Consider the following 22961-nt stretch of genomic DNA (forward strand, 5'->3'; position numbering starts at 1 on the left):
AGGATTAGGATTAGGTACATATTTTCATGCCATTAAAAAGTACAACATACATTCAGCCATTCAAGCTTCACATTATCCTATAGTAACCATCAAGAGAGGTGATGTTAACAAAACACTGATGCACCAAAACACCCCGAAAATAATAATGATGATAATAATAAAGATAATAATAATAATAATAATAATAATAATAAAGATAAAATAGCCGATGTGGACGCTGCTTAACATAGAAAACGGAAGAGGGAGGGGTAGAGTGGGGGGATCACGTGACGCTAAGCAGTGGTAGTTGGTCACGTGACACTTGTCTTGTTGCCTTCTCTCCACTCTCATGTTCTATCACTTTTCTTCCCTCTCGTCACCTCCTCTGTGTTCCTTCGTTCATTATTCTTATTCCCTCAAGATTTAGGGTTTCCGAACCTAAAGAAAATGTTGTTTAAATGTTATTAGCGTGGATGCGTAGACCAATGATATGACGTAATGCAGAACCAATAGGAAGCGTCAGGGGGGGTAGAGGAAAGAAAACGAGAGGTGAGGGTGGCGTCCCCAACCTTACCTTCATTCCACCAGTTATCTTCAACGCGCGGGGTTGTAGGATGGCTGACTGTAATTGAATTTTTACAGTGTACGCAATGGTTTTGTGAGACGCGGCCGTGAGAGGAGGAAAGGAAACATGCTTGAGGTAACTGTGATGGCTGTGCTTGTACTTATAGCTTAGTTGTTATTAGAACATAAGAAACTAAGAGAAGCTACAAGAAGCCGCCAGTCTTACACGTGCCAGTTCCTGCATAACCTGCCAGTTCCTAACCTAACATGCCTACCTATTTCCGCATATCATGCTCGTCATTAGATTAGCCTTTTTTTTTTTTTTTCCAAAGCTCTCTAATGACTCAGCTCAAACAACCCGGTTACTAAATAAATCCATTAATTTGCCACTTTAAACAGGGAACCAGTTCCTTCTTATCTCTTTTTTTGATCAAACATATAATTGCTTCTTGTCCTATCCTGATTACTGAATGTGAGGATTTTGCCTAGAATTAGATATTCCCTATAAGGAAAAGAGAATGGTTGTTAAGCAGTTAGTGATGAGTTATTGATGACTCAACTCTTGTTACGGCAGCAGCAACGTCATATTCCATGTCATCAGAGGACCTTCATCAAGTTAAGAATGATACTTATATGTATTACGGAAGGCGGCAAGAGGAAAAATATCACTCATAAATGCCGCTCCCTGTATACAACGCTGGTAGAAGATCGTTACCAAGGGGTTATGAATCATCTCGTTAGTCACTCAACACTATTCATTATACGTAACCAAAGGGAAGTGGATTAAGTCTGGGAGTTGACTGCAGCATTGAATAGATTAGGGCGTTGTAAGAATAAGATCATATAGCGTCTGTATTGCAATAAACTTAAGCTACTAATTATTGTTTTCCCCCGCAGGGGACGTGATCTGTGGTGCGCAGAGGCGGCAGACGGTGAGGTGAGGTGCCAGCCTTCCCCTGCCCCGCCCCCTTGTTCCTGCCCTGCCGCCTCCCCCACACACAGGTGACTCAAGTGCCTTGTTTATATTACGTGATCATGTTGTGTTCTCTACACGCGCGCACTCATTAGGGAGTATTTCTTGCTAAGAAGTCAGACTCCCCCCAGCCCCCATAACCCCTCAAAACAAGCTTGGAGGGCCTGTGGGGATTCTGGGGTTTCCGGAGGGGATGAAAAATAAGTGAAATAAGGCGCTCAAAAAATCTAAGGAAATTACCGTAATATTTCGAATTTCCCTAACCTATCCTAGCCACTAGACCCTTCCTCCCCCTCATCCCGTAGGGCGTTAACCTAACCTAACCGGTGGGGCTGCGCTTCCTCCTGGACCTTCCCTCAGCTAGGACGTTAACCTAACATAGTATAACCTAATCTAACCTAACCTTATCCAACCTAACCTAGCATAACCCTAACCTAGCATAACCTAACCTAACACAGCATAATTTAACCTAACGAGACACCTAAAAAATGATACCGTTATGCCTTACCTGTGTGGTGCGGAAATTCTCAGGGCGATGGAGGTGGGTACAGCGTGGTGGCTTCCTTGATAAACACATGGAACCTCTGCCTTATGTCTGTATATCACATCTTAACCATTGCTGTTGCTAAATATCTTAGTGACTTTTTTTTCCTGCTGAACACTGGCACTGTTCGCTTCACCTTCCTCCACTGGGTAGCCATATTAACGAATGACAGGGAGCCTCTATCAGAACGCCTGACACGTCTCTAAAACGAATGAAAAATGTAACTGAACCTATCGTGGGAAGTCGTAATTGGTGGCCTCACGAATGGCCTCACGAGTGGCAGCGCGTGATTGGAGGGACCAGCTGTATAGATACCATGAAATCCTAATATGCCGCTACCCCACAAATCCTAGTTAAAAAATCATTTTAGTGTTTACGCTTGATTGGTGCAGAGCTCGCTGGGACTGAGAAAATATCGAATTTCTCCACGCTCTCGAGTGCTATTACAGCCTTACTGGACACGTGCCCCACATTTTTTTTTTTAACGTTTACGATGAGGTCACTGAACCTTCTACATGACAAGTGAGTTTCGTGCTTGTATGTAACACGGACGTGATATCCAGATTAACCCATTAGGGATTATATCGAAGGGAATACACTCTTCCTCTTCTTCCTCTTCTCCCTCGAATCATACTCTCCTTCCTTCTCTTCTTTCCTCCCATAATCATACTGTTTTTCCATCTCTTCTCTCCCCCTAATCATAATCCTCTTCCTTCTCTTTTGCTTTTTCTCCCTAATCATACTCCTCTTCCATCTCTTCCCCGTTCTCCCTATAGCCATACTCTTCTTCCTTCTTTTCCTTTTCTAATCATAATCCTCTTCTTATCTTCTTCCCTGTAATCATACTATTTTTCCTTCTCTTCTTCTTTCTCCCCTTAATTATAGCGTCTTTCCTGCATATGCGCACATACATTCACTCCTTAGAGGTGATATTACTCGTTAAGAAATGCTCTCCTCTTCCTCCTCCTCCTCCTCCTCCTCCTCCTCCTCCTCCTCCTCCTCCTCCTCCTCCTCCTCCTCCTCCTCCTCCTCTTACTTCACTGCATGCACTCAGGTTAAAACGTGGTTAAAACAAGGTAATGCCCCAGCACACACACCTCTGAACACCACCGACTCCCAGTAATGAATTAGTCTCTATATTTAGTATAAGGTACCAGGTGTTTTTACGCGTATGACCTCGTATGTTACAAATAATTTCTGGTAAGGAATATTAGTCGGTATGTTCACGTTATAAAACACGAAAATGTTTGAGTGTGTGTGTGTTATTGAGTTCACGTGTCCTGAAGCGGCAAGTTAATCAGATGTTTGGTCTCTCTTTGCCTCCACTCGTCTGGTAAAGCTACACGTGCCTGGCCAGACTGTGCCGGGGGCCTCGCCACCGCCTCAGCGCGACACGTTTTCATCCTGACAGTAGGTGGGGGAAATGTCATCTTTTGTCTTGGTGTTTGTTTTCTAATTCCTTCTCTATTCTGTCTCATAAACATCAACATAGTAAAAGAGAAAAAAGATTACTACTACTACTACTACTACTACTACTACTACTACTACTACTACTACTACTACTACTACTACTACTACTTCTTTCTCCTCCTCCTCCTCCTCCTCCTCCTCCTCCTACCTCCTCCTCCTACCACCACCACCACCACCACTCACTCCTTCAATACGTAGATGCAAGTCGGACCAAGTCTGTTAAATATTCACTCGCATTTCCACCACGTGTTCACTTTCTTTACACCACGTGCCTCGTTGTCCTGTTGGCCACGTATGCATTAGACTCCCAGTTGCGCCTCACTCTCTGCCTCCTTGATGATGTACGTGTGTTGCCGTATGTCATTGATATATATATATATTTTTTCTTTACAGCCATTAGACAGTTCTGAAGTATAGCCTCGTGAATCATTCTTTAGTCTAAAAAGCATAAATAAAAAAGTTGGAAGTCTAAATACGAGTATCTCTCTCTCTCTCTCTCTCTCTCTCTCTCTCTCTCTCTCTCTCTCTCTCTCTCTCTCTCTCTCTCTCTCTCTCTCTCTCTCTCTCTCTCTCTCTCAATATTTTTGCTGTCTAAAAGAAAAAAAAAGTCGAGAGTTAGTCTATCGTATATTCTTTTTCCTGTGTGGCCTTGCAAACAATTTTTACAGTGCTTTGAATGGTGACAAAAAGTGACTAGAGCAAGGAAAGGTTAGAGTTCTGGATTGGTGGGATTTGGTAAAGGATTCACTCACTGTCCTCGTCTTGTCGGATTCTAGTCTTATTATTTTCTTGTTTCCCGCAGTAGATGCCAATAGAGGTTGTCAGTGAGGGATGTTGGGGCATCAGGTGTTCCTTCATCAGCTTTCCATTGCACCAGCACGTCTTGTGAATGGGTAGGTTAGGTTGTCGCAGAAAAGAAATGCCTCCGTTTTTATTTTCTGTATCCCGTTTTCGTTTAAAAAAATATATATATGGCCTTTGCAAACAGTCGTGTCCCAGAGCGTTTCAGAATACGAGCCGACGTCACCACACTCTCGATTCCGCTTGTCCCTCCCCTTTAGTAACCTGTTTCCCACAATTTGATCTGACACTGCAGCTCTATGGCGGGCCGGATGGCAGGCTGGAATGGCCAATGCGGGGGTACAGGAGATCACAGGAGATAACAGTTATGGGTGTGTGTCCTCGGTCAAATGCACAAGTGTGAGGGCGTCGCTTAGAAACACCACTGAATTGAAGCAGGATATAATGTACTTCACTCTGTCCTATCTAACCTAATCTAATTTAACTTCACCTATGCAGCGTTACCTATCTACTTACCTATACCTGGGTCCCGTTAGCACTAGTAGTAGTTGTAGTGGTAGTGCTAGTAGATTAGTGGTAGTAGTAAGAGATTAATAGTAGAGCTAGTAGTACGTATTATCATTCTTTCTTTCTTCTTCCTTCTTTTTACTTTTTCTTTCTTACTTCTTCCTCCTTCTTCCTTCGTTTTTACTTCTTCCTTCTTCCTTTTTTTACTTCTTCCTTCTTCCTTTTTTTACTTCTTCTTCTTCTTCTTCTTCTTCTTCTTCTTCTTCTTCTTCTTCTTCTTCTTCTTCTTCTTCTTCTTCTTCTTCTTCTTCTTCTTCTTCTTCTTCTTCTTCTTCTTCTTCTTCTTCTTCTTCTTCTTCTTCTTCTTCTTCTTCTTCTTCTTCTTCTTCTTCTTCTTCTTCTTCTTCTTCTTCTTCTTCTTCTTCTTCTTCTTCTTCTTCTTCTTCTTCTTCTTCTTCTTCTTCTTCTTCTTCTTCTTCTTCTTCTTCTTCTTCTTCTTCTTCTTCTTCTTCTTCTTCTTCTTCTTCTTCTTCTTCTTCTTCTTCTTCTTCTTCTTCTTCTTCTTCTTCTTCTTCTTCTTCTTCTTCTTCTTCTTCTTCTTCTTCTTCTTCTTCTTCTTCTTCTTCTTCTTCTTCTTCTTCTTCTTCTTCTTCTTCTTCTTCTTCTTCTTCTTCTTCTTCTTCTTCTTCTTCTTCTTCTTCTTCTTCTTCTTCTTCTTCTTCTTCTTCTTCTTCTTCTTCTTCTTCTTCTTCTTCTTCTTCTTCTTCTTCTTCTTCTTCTTCTTCTTCTTCTTCTTCTTCTTCTTCTTCTTCTTCTTCTTCTTCTTCTTCTTCTTCTTCTTCTTCTTCTTCTTCTTCTTCTTCTTCTTCTTCTTCTTCTTCTTCTTCTTCTTCTTCTTCTTCTTCTTCTTCTTCTTCTTCTTCTTCTTCTTCTTCTTCTTCTTCTTCTTCTTCTTCTTCTTCTTCTTCTTCTTCTTCTTCTTCTTCTTCTTCTTCTTCTTCTTCTTCTTCTTCTTCTTCTTCTTCTTCTTCTTCTTCTTCTTCTTCTTCTTCTTCTTCTTCTTCTTCTTCTTCTTCTTCTTCTTCTTCTTCTTCTTCTTCTTCTTCTTCTTCTTCTTCTTCTTCTTCTTCTTCTTCTTCTTCTTCTTCCTTTCGCCACCTCCTTCACCTCCTCCTCCTGTTATGCTTCTTCTTTCTTTTCTGAATTTCTTTCTTTTATCATAATTATCATCATTATTATCAGTAGTAGTTATAGTAGTAGCAGCAGCAGCACCACCAGCAGTAGTTGTAGCAGCAACAGCAGCAGCGACAGTAGCACCTGTTATGCATATGATGCGTATTTCAGGCGGTAGAGACAGAAATAGACTCACTGTGTTGCCTCCTTGGTTCCCGGACTGTGCGGCGTGTAGTGGTGCAGTGACTAAGAGGCAGCAGTGACTGAGTGAGGGAGGCAGAGGCAGCACTTTACATATCAGGGAAAAGATCAAATATTCTATCTCTAATGCTCAGGGGAATACTCGTGGCTAAGTGTCCCTCCATGGTCTGTGTGAGGAGGTTCTTCCCACACGACACTGCTGGTCCTCACCCCACGCCGCGTGTGTGCCTGGTGGCTCCTTGCTGCCTGCCTCCCTTGCATTGTGAAGTGTGTGGTTTTGTGCCTTTTATTTCGTTTCTTGTTAATAGTCTAACTTCTTTTTTCTTTTTGTCTGTTTTATTTTTGTTTTGTATACACCAGTAACTGCTACTACCGCTACTACTACTACTACTACTACTACTACTACAAGAACATAAGAACATAAGAAATAAGGGAAGCTGCAAGAAGCGACGAGGCTTACACGTGGCAATCCCTGTATGAAATATACCTACCTATTTCCATCTATTATCCCCATCCATAAACCTGTCTATTCTTCTCTTAAAGCTCTCTAATGTCCTAGCACTAACAACATGATTACTACTACTACTACTACTACTACTACTACTACTTCTTCTATATTGCAATTAATACTCGTGATCCTCCTCCACTTCTCTTCGTCTTCCTCCTCCTCCTCCTCCTCCTCCTCCTCCTCCTCCTCCTCCTCCTCCTCCTCCTCCTCCTCTTCCTCCTCCTTCCCATTATGCAGCGGTGCCTGAGTGGGGAGGAGTCGGGGGGAGAGAGAGCGTCTCCATTCTCTAATTATGTAACTCGAGGGATTTCAGAGGATGACTTCTTATTTAGAATCTTAATCTTGTTATTACGTCAGGAAATTTGCTCAAGAACAGGAGAACTTGGGAACAATCCTCTTCTTAGTTAATTTTCTCTGTTTGCTTTTTATTCTTTTGTTTTCGTCTTGTTTTGTATCGTTTGTGTGTTTTTGCCTCTTTATCTTCTTGTATTAATTATTTTTCTGATGCTTGTTTTATATACTTTTTCTTTTTTTCTTTCTTTTTTTTTCGTTTTTATCTTATTCTTCACTTTTCGTCCTTCTTTTATATCGCTTGTGTGTTTTCTCTTCTTAATCTTCTTTTATTATTTTTTATGCTTTATTTTGTACATTTTCTTGTTTTCTTTCATTTTCTTCCCATTTTTTTGCTTCCGTTTCCTTGTTCCTTAATTTCTGTTTCGGTTTTATCTCTATGTTATTTGCATTGCTTCCTGTGTTGCCTTCCTTTTCTTGTGCTTTCTCTGTGCCACTTCCTTCTCTCTTCCTCTTCCTCCTCTCTTTCTTTTGCTCTTGCTCCTTTTCCTCTTCCTTTCCATGTACCTCTCTTCCTGGTCCATACCATACTTCCTCCTCCTCCTCCTCCTCCTCCTCCTCCTCCTCCTCCTCCTCCTCCTCCTCCTCCTCCTCCTCATAGTCTTCCTTATCCTTCGTCTTCTCTCTTAAGGGTCATCGTTGTGTACCTTTCCATACACACACACACACACACACACACACACACACACACACACACACACACACACACACACACACACACACACACACACACACACACACACACACACACACACACACACACACACACACACACACACACACACACACACACACACACACACACACACACACACACACACACACAGTAATTGCAGACGGTGTGTAGACAGTAACAGAGAGAGAGAGAGAGAGAGGGAGAGAGGGGGTGGGTGGGTGGGTAAGTGCTGTCTTGCTCCAACTCTGTAGCTTCGGCCAGGCATCCTTAGAGACAATAAAAAGTGCATTAGTAGCGTGTTGGAGTGGCCCGGAGTACATTAGTGTGAGACAGAGTGTGCTGGAGAAGTGTTCGAGAGGCAGGGATGGGCAGGGAAGGACCGGGTGCAGGAGGGGAGGGAGGAGGGAAGGATACGATACGCTGTGGGGTCTTGTAAGGCTAATCACTGGAGTTTGTTAGGATGGCGCAACTGGAAAGCCGGAATCTGTGGAAGTAATTAACGTTGTGGATGGCGTCAGGAGGGAGGGGGACGGATTTTGTTTCCCTAATGATAGCGAAAGGTTAAAATGTATTGGAGTTAATTAAAGGACTGATTTTTCGTTTTTTTTTTTTTTTTTTTGTACTAGTTTCATGTTTGGTTTTATTTCTTTGTGTATAGTCCTCTCTCTCTCTCTCTCTCTCTCTCTCTCTCTCTCTCTCTCTCTCTCTCTCTCTCTCTCTCTCTCTCTCTCTCTCTCTCTCTCTCTCTCTCTCTCTCTCTCTCTCTCTCTCTCTCTCTCTCTCTCTCTCTCTCTCTCTCTCTCTCTCTCTCTCTCTCTCAGCGCATTGACACATAATGTAATACAACAACAACTCGACAAGATTAGTGAATGGGATGAATGTATAAGCCAGATTAATAAAGTAAATAAGAGGTGTGAAATAAAGAGAAAGATTATCCAATTACTCTACTTCTTTCTTTAATAATGTTGACACTTTCTCCTTTCCTTTATTGTATTCCTTCTCTGTTTTACTCTTCCTTATTTTATTCTTCTTTCCTCTTCTTAATTCCCCACTTAATTAACTACTGTCTTCCGAAATTTCTCTCTCTCTCTCTCTCTCTCTCTCTCTCTCTCTCTCTCTCTCTCTCTCTCTCTCTCTCTCTCTCTCTCTCTCTCTCTCTCTCTCTCTCTCTCAAAAAATGTATTCCCTTTCATCATTCATTGCCACACTCTCCGTCTCTTTCCTCGCATGCTGTTTCTCATTTACTCTTTACCTTTTGTCTTCTGTACCTCGCTTTCTGTACCATATCCCTGTACCATTTCCTTCTGTATTTTTCTCTTCTGTAGGTGTAGTTAGCCCCCTGTACCATTTTCTCTTATCTTTTTTGTATCTTTTCCTATTGTACCTCGATTTCTCTAATTTTCTCTGTACCTTTTTCCTTTGCACCTATTTTTCTCCTTTGCACCTCGTTTTCTGTACCTTTCTCCTCTTTACGTCGCTCCCTGTACCATTTCCTTCCGTACCTTGCTTTCTCTACCATTTCCCCTTCCTCTCTGTACCATTTCCTTCTTTACCCTTACCGATCTGTACGTTTCCCTTCTATACCTCGCTTCCTCTATCTCGTCCCCTCTCTATCTCGTCCCCTCTCTATGTGGCGTGTGACTGTATCTGTTTCTAATTGGAAGACATCGTGTGTGTGTGTGTGTGTGTGTGTGTGTGTGTGTTAGGGTGGGTCTCTGTACTGCAAAGGAACCATAGAGGCTGAAGATGAGTGTGGTCGTGGTGGTGGTTTGTGTGTGTGTGTGTGTGTGTGTGTGTGTGTGTGTGTGTGTGTGTACGTACGTACGCACGCACGCACGCGAGCGCGCTTGTGTAGGAAAGAGAGAGAGAGAGAGAGAGAGAGAGAGAGAGAGAGAGAGAGAGAGAGAGAGAGAGAGAGAGAGAGAGAGAGAGAGAGAGCCAGCCAGCCAGCCAGCCAGCCAGCCAGCCAGCCAGCCACAGAGACAGAGAACAAACCAGTCACACACACACACACACACACGCACACGCACATGGACATTCCCTTCCCCTAGATATTTCCCTTGCCCACTCCTCCTCCAGGCTGTTCGCCGCAGAAGGCCTCGGCCCTCCCCTAAGGCGCCTCACGCTGGGGACTCACTACGACAGGGAATTCAATGCTATTTCTCTCTCTCTCTCTCTCTCTCTCTCTCTCTCTCTCTCTCTCTCTCTCTCTCTCTCTCTCTCTCTCTCTCTCTCTCTCTCTCTCTCTCTCTCTCTCTCTCTCTCTCTCTCTCTCTCTCTCTCTCTCTCTCTCTCTCGTCCTCACCAGCCCTCGCATCTTATCTATCCATCCCTGGCCCTATCCTCTCATTGCCCCTCTCTCTCTCTCTCTCTCTCTCTCTCTCTCTCTCTCTCTCTCTCTCTCTCTCTCTCTCTCTCTCTCTCTCTCTCTCTCTCTCTCTCTCTCTCTCTCTCTCTCTCTCTCTCTCTCTCTCTCCTGTGCGTCTCCTTGCTCTGAATGTCTTGAGTGGTTAGGGAATTGTGAAGGTCTCTCTCTCTCTCTCTCTCTCTCTCTCTCTCTCTCTCTCTCTCTCTCTCTCTCTCTCTCTCTCTCTCTCTCTCTCTCTCTCTCTCTCTCTCTCTCTCTCTAATACGCCGATTATTACCTTGGGTTCCTTAATCATTATCAAGGGTCCAGAGAGAGAGAGAGAGAGAGAGAGAGAGAGAGAGAGAGAGAGAGAGAGAGAGAGAGAGAGAGAGAGAGGTAGAAGTTGCCATACCTTTAATTGGGTGTAATCAGGTAAAGATACACAGCAGGTAATGGATTCGGGTGTGGGAGTGTACAGGAAGGGGCGCAGCTAATTAAATTGACCTGAGGGAGGCGAGACGTTAGGGTGGCTCTGTTGTCTGGCTCTTTTTGACTCTCTCTCTCTCTCTCTCTCTCTCTCTCTCTCTCTCTCTCTCTCTCTCTCTCTCTCTCTCTCTCTCTCTCTCTCTCTCTGATGCTTGATAACTCCCATAAATTCACGGAGAAAAATGAAAACGTGTGTGTGTGTGTGTGTGTGTGTGTGTGTGTGTAAAACAGTCTATGTCGATCGGTGTTTGTCTCTTTGGCTGTTTATATTTTTGTTTGAATATGTGTGTGTGTGTGTGTGTGTGTGTGTGTGTGTGTGTGTGTGTGTGTGTGTGTGTGTGTGTGTGTGTGTGTACCTGTCTGTCTGTCTGTCTGTCTGTGTCTGTCTTTTTTACTGTCTGGTTGTCTTGTTTTTGTATGTGTGTGTCTGGCTGGCTGGCTGGCCGGCTGACTAAAATGTGTGTGTGTGTATGTGTGTGTCTATGTATGTATGTATGTATGTATGTATGTATGTATGTATGTATGTATGTATGTATGTATGTATGTATGTATGTATTCCTGCCTGGCTGTCTGTCTGGTCTCTCTCTCTCTCTCTCTCTCTCTCTCTCTCTCTCTCTCTCTCTCTCTCTCTCTCTCTCTCTCTCTCTCTCTCTCTCTCTCTCTCTCTCTCTCTCGCAGGTGCAGGGGGAAGAGTCATCAACAAGACAATGAAATACCAATTTATTATTTTTCTCCACCACCCTCGTATTCTCTTGTCAGCAGCGCTCGTCATTTGTTTGTTCTGTCTGGCGGGGCTGGCGATCATAAGCCGGCGAGGGGAAGAGGAGGGCGGGATGGGAGTGTCAATACAGACGAATCCAGGGTCTTGTATTCCCTCCTGTGTTGATATTGCGATTAGCTTTTGTTTAGTTTGTCATTGTTGTGAGATTGAACGTGTTTTGCTGCAAGATTGCCACTTCAGAACACGGTGAGAGAGAGAGAGAGAGAGAGAGAGAGAGAGAGAGAGAGAGAGAGAGAGAGAGAGAGAGAGAGAGAGAGCTATTCCTTTTAAGTTTCAGTGTCTTATCTTGACTTACTGTGACAGGCCATAATGGAAGTTAACAGTGTTTTCAAGAGTGTTTATGACTATGTTGTGATATTTTAACAAGAATTCTGCATCATCAGTAGAAAAGAAAAACCAGAGAGAGAGAGAGAGAGAGAGAGAGAGAGAGAGAGAGAGAGAGAGAGAGAGAGAGAGAGAGAGAGAGAGAGAGAGAGAGATTAATATTAGTCAAGGATGGTGGAAAGGATGAGCTAAAAAGAGGGAAAAAAGAAGAAAAGTAAAAATTTGACTAAACTAAGGGACGCGAGAGAGAGAGAGAGAGAGAGAGAGAGAGAGAGAGAGAGAGAGAGAGAGACAGAGAGAGAGAGAGAGAGAGTTGTTAATTATTCAAAGTACGTGTGTGTATGGGGACTGGAAGGAGGGGAAAACAGCAGTACATTAGCTCTCCCAGACGCCTGATAACCAACGTGGACTGAGTGGGAGGAAAGAAGTTTAAAGTTACTCCCACCATACCAAGCCACTCTTAGGTAATCTCGTTTTCTTTCATTATCAAGTTAGGGAAGTTTATACACGACCAGAGAGAGAGAGAGAGAGAGAGAGAGAGAGAGAGAGAGAGAGAGAGAGAGAGAGAGAGAGAGAGAGAGAGAGATTGTTAAAATTTTTCAGATTTTTCAGTTTCGTTACGTCATTTTTATACTGATTTTTTACTCTCTCTCTCTCTCTCTCTCTCTCTCTCTCTCTCTCTCTCTCTCTCTCTCTCTCTCTCTCTCTCTCTCTCTCTCTCTCTCAAATTGAAAGTCGATGTTTTGAGAGGTTTGCTTTGTAGGAAAGAAAAGGAGGGAGAACGTATGGAGAGGGAGGAAGAGGAGGAGGAGGAGGAGGAGGAGGAGGAGGAGGAGGGGAAAGGCCTGGAGGTAAGTAAGAAGAGGGAAGGGGAGGGATGGAAGAAAAAAAGGGAAGATATGGGAGATAATGAAAGGAAAGATAAAAGAAAGGAATGGAGACAAGGAAAAATCGATAAGAATGGTACAGAAGGGAGTGATAATGAAAGGAAGGAATGGAGGGAGGGAGAGGAATGTATGGAAGGAACGGAGGAAGAGAAAGAGAGAGGAGCAGATGGAGGGAAGGAGAGGAATGTACGAAACGAAAGGAGGAAGAGAAAGAGAGAGAGAGAGAAGGGGATGGAGGGAAGGAAAGGGAGAGGAGTGAATGAAGGAAGGAAAGAAGCGAGAAAAGAAATGAAGAGAGAGGAGATGTACTTAGTATATTCTTCGAAAGTGAAAGAAGGGAATGAAGGGACAGATAAAGACTATGCATGGAAACGAAAACTGAATGAAATTACGAAACAAGACGAATAAACATGATTGACAACGTAAAGGCTATGGAATGAGAGAGAGAGAGAGAGAGAGAGAGAGAGAGAGAGAGAGAGAGAGAGAGAGAGAGAGAGAGAGAGAGAGAGAGAGTAGTATTAAGGAAAAGGAAGATGGTAGTTAATCAAATGGGGATGTAACAAGGGGAATAAGCAATAAAAGAGGGAAGCAGAGCAAGATAACGCAAAAGAGAAACTGACAACGATATTAAAGGAAGACACAAGAAATACAGTAATTGGGTCTCTCTCTCTCTCTCTCTCTCTCTCTCTCTCTCTCTCTCTCTCTCTCTCTCTCTCTCTCTCTCTCTCTCTCTCTCTCTCTCTCTCTCTCTCTCTCCGTTAAATTACTTTCTTCTCCTTTGTTGCGTTATATTTTTTTCCTTTTGTCTTTTTTCCTTAATTTCTTACTTTGTCACTTTACGTTTCATGAACCCGGAACTCGTCATAATATTCTCTCTCTCTCTCTCTCTCTCTCTCTCTCTCTCTCTCTCTCTCTCTCTCTCTCTCTCTCTCTCTCTCTCTCTCTCTCTCTCTCTCTCTCTCTCTCTCTCTCTCTCTCTCTCCAGCACACCTGTCTCAAGGGTTAATTAATTTCACCTGAAGACTATATTAGTTTCCTCAATTATCACGTGTGTGTGTGTGTGTGTGTGTGTGTGTGTGTGTGTGTGTGTGTGTGTGTGTGTGTGTGTGTGTGTGTGTGTGGCGAACGGAACACGCACACACAAGGAAAGTTCAAGCAAAACAAACCATTTATATAAAAAAAAACCGCATATATTTATTTGACTGGTTACAAGAAACGATGTCCTTTTAATACTAAACATTTTTGGTATGTGTTTGTTGTATGGTGTGTGTTTTTATTAATATTATTCTTTTTTATACATAAACTATATAATATACCTTTTTTTTTGTTAGTTTCGTAGTCCAAGCAAGCGTCCTGTTCAAGTATAAACATCCAGTGAACATACAGCAGTTAAACATTTACCTATGTGAAGCAAACATGGCGGGTGAAGGAGAGGAGAAAACTAAATAAGAGTAAATCAAAGTGGCAATGTGTATACAAATGTTCTGTGATAGTGTCCCTTAAATTGACGCGCGTTTTCTCTTGTCACCTATTTTTTTTTACGTTTTTTTTTATTTCACTGCAATTTTGTCCTTATTTTCCCCGTTTTCTGTAATTTATTTGTTCACTGTCCTTGATTCTGTTTATTTTTTTCCTTTCCTATCGTACACCTTCCTTCACTCCACCACTTTTCATCACATTTCTTCAGCTTTCGTCCCATTTTTCACATTTATTTCACGTTTCGTATCTTTTGACATCTTTTCTCTACGTGATGCAAGCTTTGGAATGTGTACGTTCTTTTTGTACGTTCATGTGTACGGAGACTCTCTTGTGCACCTTTATGTCTCCTGCTGGACGTGTCTTGCGTACATTGTGTGTGTGTGTGTGTGTGTGTGTGTGTGTGTGTCTGTGTGTGTGTGCGCGCGCGTCTTTGTCTGTGTGTGTCTGTGTTGAAAGTGTTCATCTCTATTATTTTGTCATCGAGAGAGAGAGAGAGAGAGAGAGAGAGAGAGAGAGAGAGAGAGAGAGAGAGAGAGAGAGAGAGAGAGAGAGAGTCCCCACAACAGACTCACTGGCTTCCTTTAGATCTGCGTCTATATTGTTCCCTCCTCTCTCTCTCTCTCTCTCTCTCTCTCTCTCTCTCTCTCTCTCTCTCTCTCTCTCTCTCAACTTTCCTCCTTCCCTCTTTGACAAGCTGTTCCTTCCTCCTTTCGTTCTTCCTCTTCCTTTCCATTTTCCTTGATCTTTTTATTTCTTCTCCTCTGCCTTCTTGTCATCTAATTTCTTCCTTTGTCTGCTTCCTTCCCTCCCTCCTTCCTCTCCTCCTTCATTCCTTCCCTCTCTTCCTCCTTTCTCCTTGTTTTCTTTTCCCTTCCCTTCCTTCTCTCTTTTCCCCATCTTCTTTATTCCTTCTCTGTTTCTCTAGTTTTCTCTTCCCTCTTCTTCCTTCCTTCCTCCCATCTCGCCCCTTCCATCTCGCCTTCGTTACCTCCGTTTTTCCCTCCTCTTCCTCTTCCTCCTGACCTTTCTTTCTTCTTTTCTTCCCTACTTCCTCTTTTCCTCCTGAGTAAATCGTTCCTCCCTTCCTTCCTTCTCCCTTTCCTCACCTTCTCCCTCTTCCTTCTTCCTCTCCCTCCTTCCCTTCCTGCTTCAATTAACATCTTACTCAAGAGAAGGATGAAGCGAAGCTAGGAGGAATATCCAAAGTGCTGAGATTGGAGGAGAAGGAGGAGGAGGAGGAGGAGGAGGAGGAAGAGGAGGAAGAGGAGGAATGTTGGTGATAGTGATCTCATGCGGGAGGACTAGCTGAAGACTGCCTGAGAGGAAGAGGAGGAGGAGGAGGAGGAGGAGGAGGAGGAGGGATAGAGAGGATGGAAGAAAGTAAGGAAGAGAGACATAAGCAAGATAGGAAGGGATTGAACTGATTGCCTATTAGAGAGAGAGAGAGAGAGAGAGAGAGAGAGAGAGAGAGAGAGAGAGAGAGAGAGAGAGAGAGAGAGAGAGAGAGAGAGAATGCATTCTTGTTATACTGGATCAAAAGTTTGCCTATTTTTATAATTTTCTTCCTTCTTAGTGGAAAGGAGTTAATGGAGGAGGAGGAGGAGGAGGAGGAGGAGATAATGATTGATGTACACGTTATAATCTATAATAATTGTGGTGGAGACGCTGTAGGTGAAATTTTAGAGGTGTAGGCGACTGTGGTGGGGGAGGTGGAGGTGGAGGTGGAGGTGGAGGTGGAGGAGGTGGTGGAGTGCCATCATCTAAGGGTGAGGCTGAGCAGTGCCAGCAGCAAGGGCAGCGCGTGGCATCCCCCTGCACTCTTTCCGGGCGCCCCGTCGTGGTGCATGGCCCGCGGCTCCTCGTCTGGGGGGAGAGAGAGAGAGAGAGAGAGAGAGAGAGAGAGAGAGAGAGAGAGAGAGAGAGAGAGAGAGAGAGAGAGAGAGAGAATCAGGATTAATTTTCATCATTTCTTATTACCTACTCGTCACAGCAATCAAGATACACACACACACACACACACACACACACACACACACACACACACACACACACACACACACACACACACACACACACACACACGTTAATCAGTAAAGTTTGTGGGGTTGGTGTCGCTTCTTTATCCTAATAAGATTAGAGCAGCAGTGTCCCGCGGGGCGTCATCCCCACCTGCGGGAAATTTAATAATACCAAGGGAGAGAATAAAAAGAAAAGGTAAAAATAGTTAATATCGCTTTTCATGTGTTCTTGGTAAATCTTCTTGTATATTGTATAGTTAAAGGGTGTATTCTGAAATGTTTCGTCGTCTTATCTCGATTCCTTGAAACATGTAGTAAAAGTTCGTTTTTTCTTTTCACGATTCCACTGACAGTTTAACAAGGGTTCTGGAGAATTAGCGGGAAAAACACCCATGAGACACCCAATTCATAATTTCTGTGGCCTTTATAAATAGTCCTTTTCAGAGCGTTTCGGAATAGAAGCCTAAATGTTTCCTGGTTTTCCATTTGTGTTTTTGCATTTTAAAAGTAAATTTGCATGTGACGCCGCCTCTCATCCCTGCGGTGAATATCTTGCAGTCGCCGAACACCGTCGCACCAACACGTGTGGCGTGAGCTGAACACCGCAGCCGCCCAAGTGGTCTGTAGTTGTGATGCAAGCGGTGTGATGCTGCCAGTTGTGAGGCCTGCAAGACCCTTAGCAGCTCCTGGTGTTGTGGTGCGTCGTATTGGGTGAGTGTGTAGACAGTTGAGGGTTCAGTCATTTGTTTGGGTGCAGGCGAGTCCCGGGAAGTGCTACTATAGAGGGTGTCTTGTTAAGGCGACGCATAATGCTGCGATATAATGGTGAGGCGCAGCAGCTGTGGCCGCCTGTTTGCTCCCTTCATCACAGGGCTGTTGCTGGCACGTGCATTCCTTCATTAGCCGTGACAGCGAAGGAACCTGACCGTGGAAGTATTGACAAACGATCGCTTTTGTTTATACCGCAGTAAGAAAATGAAGTCAGAAATACGAGGACCATGAAGCATTTGTCAAGGGGAGGAAAGAGTGAGAGTGGCAGGTGTAAATATTTGACAAGCGAGGTAGAGGTAAGGTGGCTGAGACTGACTTAGGGGAAAAAAGGAAAAATATATAATACGAGGACCATGAATTACATAAAGGAGAGGAAGAAGTGAGAGTGGCAGGTGTAAATATTTGACTTATGCGGGGTAGAAGTAAAATGGCTGAGATTGATGTAGGGATCGAAGTAGAAGTTAGCGCCGCTGTGTAGAAAGAGTTGTAATGATGTGCAGTAAGTTTTAGCTATGAGAGAGAGAGAGAGAGAGAGAGAGAGAGAGAGAGAGAGAGAGAGAGAGAGAGAGAGAGAGAGAGAGAGAGAGAGAGAGAGAGAGAGAGAGAGAGAGGACCTTTACCCTGCACATGAAAGGTTCCCTGTGCGACAAGTCATGTGTGAGAAGTGCAATGCTTTGTGGGCGTGAAACTTAGTCCGTTAAAGATGATGCTGTCAAGGTTGCCGGGGGTGCGGGGGAAAGAACACGGCAAGGAGAATGTGCGGCGTGGTGGGGCGTGAATGAGGATTTTGGGTACAGACGTGATATTGAGACTGAAAAAATGAGAGACTGCGCTGATATGCCGAGTGGGAAGGAAGCGTGGGAAGGAAACTTGGGAATATATATGAGGAAAAGTTATCCTGGTTGGAGAATGACTCAATTAGGAAGGAGCAGTGAAGCAATGAGAGAAGATTGACCGGGTTGATATACTGAATGGAAAGGAGACATGGAAATGCATAAATAAATAAATAGAAATATGCTGGCTGGAAGATGACTCAGTTTTATTCTTTTGATGGAAGAGGGGCACTGACCAAGGGCGTTTAGTGGTTAGAAAAAAAAATAGAATAAATTAGGAAGGGATGTGGTATTGAGACAGTGAAGGAATGAGAAGAGATGGATTACGCCGATAAACCAAGTGGAAAGGAAACATGGGAATAAATGAAAAAATCTATAATGGCTGAAGAATTAATAAGTGAGGGAGTGGAGTACAGACTTGTTATTGAGACAGTAAAAGAATTAGACGAGATAGACTTCACCGATATGACGTATGGGGAGGAAACACAGGAATAGATATGAAAAGAACTCAGCTGATTGGAAGATGATTCAATTAGTGAGGAGCCGACGAACAGACAAGGTATTGAGAGTGAAAGAATGCGAGGAGGCAGATGACGTTGATGTGTGCAGTGGGGAGGAGACAAGAGAATACAAGAGGAATACAATGCTGATGGAGACAGTTCAGTTAGTGCACAGGAAACATACTGAGAAAGTGAAAGACTGAGAGGAGGCAGATGACGTTGAAATATCAGTGAGGAGGAAACTTGTCAATATGAGAGAAATACATTACTGCTACTGGCGACTAAACTCTTACACTGCTACTTATCACATGTTTCCTTAGTTATTGACCACTCTGATTCATATTTCCTTGTGCAACAGCCACATTCAACCGTTGCACTGGCTAGAAATTAGAGAATCTTCTTCTTGATCTCCTTTCTTGTAGATGCTTATAAGGATTGTATGCATTGATTTTTAGTCCTTTGAATTATTGTTTACAGCATTGAAAGGGTTAATGAACGAACAGAAGTGAAGGTATTAGTGAAAAAATGAGAGCAGGTACGAGTACATTCCTCTGCATCGGTGAGTCATTGTCTTCCTTCACTTTCCTTCAGTTTCCTTGAGTCCTCGTGTTGCGCTTCATTACTCATCATTGTTTGGCGAGGAGGGAAAACATTTCTCCCTCCGGGTCGTCGAGGTGAACAGACAGGCATCAACTTGCACCCGAGGATTCTTTTTATTAACACGCTAATGAAAATAGTTAGCATATTAAACGAGGGATCCCTAAGTAAGTGAACTCTGTGTGTGTGTGTGTGTGTGTGTGTGTGTGTGTGTGTGTGTGTGTGTGTGTGTGTGTTAATTACTCCTGGTGCTTGTTGGTAAGTGTTTCCCTGATGGATGACTTCACTGAGGAACAGGTGGTGATGGAGGAGGAGGAGGAGGAGGAAGAGGAAGAGGAAGAGGAGGAGGAGGAGGAAGAGGAAGAGGAAGAGGAGGAGGAGGAGGAGGAGGAGGAGGAGGAGGAACAGGAACAGGAACAGGAGGAGGTCGAGGATGAGTAGTGGATGATAAGAAAAATTAAAAAGTGAAGTTTGGGGAATTCTTAACTATTAACGTCAGAGAGAGAGAGAGAGAGAGAGAGAGAGAGAGAGAGAGAGAGAGAGAGAGAGAGAGAGAGAGAGAGAGAGAGAGAGAGAGAGAGGTATTCAGTGTCCAGGTGTTCAGGCAGCGGTGCAAGTGGTGGAGTGGTATAGGCAGTGAGGATCAGCAGAGCAAACGGAGCAACTTCGCCCAAACTTGAGGCTCAGTTGATATCACTGTGTGTGTGTGTGTGTGTGTGTGTGTGTGTGTGTGTGTGTGTGTGTGTGTGTGGAATTCGTATGGCCTCGCCTCACTCCACACCTGTCTACACTTTCATGTTTATCTGTTTCACCTTTTTATCTATATATTTTTTTTTGCCTGTTTACCAGTTTATTTGTTTATCTGTTAATCTGTTTATTTGTTTACCTGTTTTTCTATTTATGTTTTTTTCTTTCCATTTAGCAGGTGCTTACATTGGATGTATAGATTTGGTATAAACTTTGTTTTTTAATTGGTGTTTGTCTTGTACAGTGTTATGATTTTTTAATTTAATTGTTATCGTTTTAATGTTTATCTAATTACAGTATGTTTATTCGTTTTTACTTTATCTTTATTTCTTTCTTAACAACATCTGATAATACGGTAATTTTTTTTTATTTCAGTTTGTGACTGTCAGTAAGGGGAATTTTTCTTTTCTTTTTTGCGTCTTCGTCAATGCAGTTTAATAGTACGGTAATATTTTTTATTTTATTCATGTCTATGTCGATACGGTTTGATAACATGAGAATTTTACTAGTATTTTTTTATCTCTTTGCGTGTGTATGGGTATAATTTTATCATATATTATAGTTTTCGTTATATATGTTTGTGTTGCTTCCTGCCAGCCTCGCCAATTAACCAACGGAGACTTAGAATTAATTGGTCACATTGAGACGGTCACAATTAACCCTTTGGACACATCTTGACCGTAGGGGACAATGACCCTTACCTGCCTCTCCGTCTGTAGTGCGTCCACCCAGCCACCAACATTGCCGCCAATATTACTGCCAATATTACCACAATCATCATCATCAGTATCACCACCACCACCATCATCACTATTACCATCACTGACCTTCGTTGCTTCAGAACACACAACATTTAAAAAACATGAAAAACTGAATGAATGTGAGATCAAACAAAAATAGTAGGCTTGAGTGAATATGAAATTAGATAAAAGAAAAAAAGAACATTGATAAAAAAAAGAAAGTATACAAAAAAGATCGATTGAATATGAAATGAAAAAAAATAATGATCAAATCAGTAAGAATGTATATATTGACAAGATCAAATAAACATGAAATAAAGGAAAGCATGCAGCATCAAATGAAAATGAAATAGGAAAATAGGAAAAAATCAAGAAAATTAAAAGAAAATCGTAAAGTTTCTTCCGCTTAGCAAATTAATACAAAACTTTTACAATTTTTACATGACAAGGAGGCTCGTCAAGAGATTATATATATATATATATATATATATATATATATATATATATATATATATATATATATATATATATATATATATATATATATATATATATATATATATATATATATATATATATATATATCGATTCTCTGAAAGTTTGAGTCATGATGCGGTTGGTCAGTTTAGCTCAGGTGTGCTGGTGCCGCCCTCAGGTGTGCAGGTCTTAAGGGGATGGAAAAGCAGGAACAAGTTTAGAATTTCAAAGTCTGTCAGAGAGAGAGAGAGAGAGAGAGAGAGAGAGAGAGAGAGAGAGAGAGAGAGAGAGAGAGAGAGAGAGGGAGAGAAATGGGAAATATATATGTAGGAATAGAGAATATTGATAAAAAGGATGAATGATTTTTCTTTTCAACTACGAAAAAAATACATCCAAAATAAAAGGTGGTGGAATTGTCAAAGAAAACAGTTTGGTTACATTTGGCAGTTGTCAATAACTTGGGATGAATCAAATAAACTATATAAGAAAAAGAGTGCGTGAAATGAACGAAAATGAAGCGTGCGGGGTGTGTACAAAGCTTGAAAGAAAGTGACAGAACAATTATTAGTAAGACATTTATGAGATGGAATTGGTGAATGGAAATGCAGACATCCCTTTAAACTATGTACGAGAACAGGCGGGTGTGGAAAGGACAAACTGCTCGTATAAATGTATAAAGAGGAGAAGCGTGGATGTGGGAAGGTTGGTGCTGGAGGTTACAGCAGCACGTGAATCTGTGAAAATGGACATAGACAAAAAAGGAATGACGGACTGACTGACTAATTGTACCGCAACAGAAGGATCATGTTGTTATGTAGGGCATTTTTCGGGACAGGACAGCCAGGAAGTTGTACGTTCTTTATAGAAACACGTACAGACTGTGGTTTCTATATTAAGGCCAGGAACAAACGAATAATGCCGTGGCAGACCCTGAGCGCGCGCGCACACACACATATATCACCTTCATTTAAAAAATAGCAACGCGGTCTGCCCACAATCTTTAATGTACTACTTTCCATCAATTTTCTTTCTTTTCACTTTTTCTGTCCAAACTCTTCAATATTCTCAGTCTTTCTACAAGCAAAAAGAAAAAAAAAAAAAAACGCGCGTGGCTACCTCGGAAGCACCAGCCAGACAGAGGATTACAGAGTTGCCAAGCGTACAGTAAATGGAAGTACAGTATGAAACATGGTGCAGTACATTACATAGTCACACATACAGCACCACAGAAAAAAATAAAAGTTAATAATAAAGTGAAGAAATTATCATTAACACTGAACAGAATTATAAAAGAAGGAGAAGCTTTAGATCCTGGTAAATGGAATAAAAAGGAATGACAGATAATGTAGGAATTAAAGGTAAATTAATGCCAAAGTCTTTCCTGTCTTACATTATTTATTTATTTATTTATTTATTTTTTTTTTTGATGGGGGGGAGGTGGAATATAGATTAAAAAATGAATGAAGATAAGATGTTGAGAATCCTGAAGAAAATAAAGTATGTATAAAAATGATAGAAATGAGATGTTGAGATTTATAAAGAAAATCAAGTTTAGGTAAAGAAATGATAGTTGAATTGTGCTTGAAATCGTAAAGAAAGCAAAGTATCGGGGTAGAAAAAGGAAAAAAAAAAAAAATCTGACAAAAAAGAGTTATTGGTAATGTGAAAGAAAATGCGGCGTGGATAGTTCGTGAAATGGATGGACGGATGCATGAAACGAGAGCTGCATAATGAACACCGGCGATGAATATTGACTATAGATACTCACTCACCATCAGGGTAAAGAGGATTCCAGTCTATACTCTTATTAGCATCCATATTGAAGAAAAATAATACATTCAAATAGGATTCCGAAGTGCTTCCTAGACCACCTCCACCGCCGCCGCCACCACCACCACCACCACCACCACCACCACCACCGTGCCATCTGTTCTCTCCCTTCCCCCCACACACACTGATACATATGCTGTAGTAGCACTAGTAACAGCTACGTGTAATGCGATCCAAGTGTCTTTGTGTGGCATTAGTTCCTCCTGTGATTAGGTTTCGATACCCTCTATCAGTTTTTGTACAGAGGAGTCACTGCATGAGCTATAGACGACATGACCGGAACTTGCTATAGACGACATGGAAAGGAGTGTTGATGCTATAGATGGCTGAAAGAAAGGACATATGAAAATACTCGTGTTTATTTATTTATTTATTTTTTGTTTATCATAGATTTTGT

General features: G+C 42.2%; 1 protein-coding gene and 1 long non-coding RNA gene across 5 annotated transcripts in view; one reads left to right on the plus strand and one right to left on the minus strand.

The window, feature by feature from the left end:
• Nucleotides 1-203: 203 nt before the first annotated feature.
• LOC135090127 (uncharacterized) overlaps nt 204-22961 on the plus strand; it is a 183977-nt gene continuing 161219 nt past the window's right edge. The window contains exons 1-4 of one of the 3 annotated variants that reach the window (XR_010261779.1): nt 204-679; nt 1441-1545; nt 3400-3474; nt 16628-16780. This is a non-coding gene — a long non-coding RNA (uncharacterized LOC135090127). The remainder of the gene's footprint in view (nt 680-1440; nt 1546-3399; nt 3475-16627; nt 16781-22961) is intronic. The other 2 variants (XR_010261778.1, XR_010261777.1) reach the window with 2 other exon arrangements.
• LOC135090125 (hemicentin-1-like) overlaps nt 15483-22961 on the minus strand; it is a 303061-nt gene continuing 295582 nt past the window's right edge. For both annotated transcript variants that reach the window (XM_063986500.1, XM_063986501.1), the window contains exon 8: nt 15483-15914. The gene's annotated coding sequence lies outside the window, so the exon portion shown is untranslated. The remainder of the gene's footprint in view (nt 15915-22961) is intronic.

The sequence above is a fragment of the Scylla paramamosain genome, chromosome 34, assembly GCF_035594125.1.
Source record: "Scylla paramamosain isolate STU-SP2022 chromosome 34, ASM3559412v1, whole genome shotgun sequence".
NCBI lineage: Eukaryota > Metazoa > Arthropoda > Malacostraca > Decapoda > Portunidae > Scylla > Scylla paramamosain.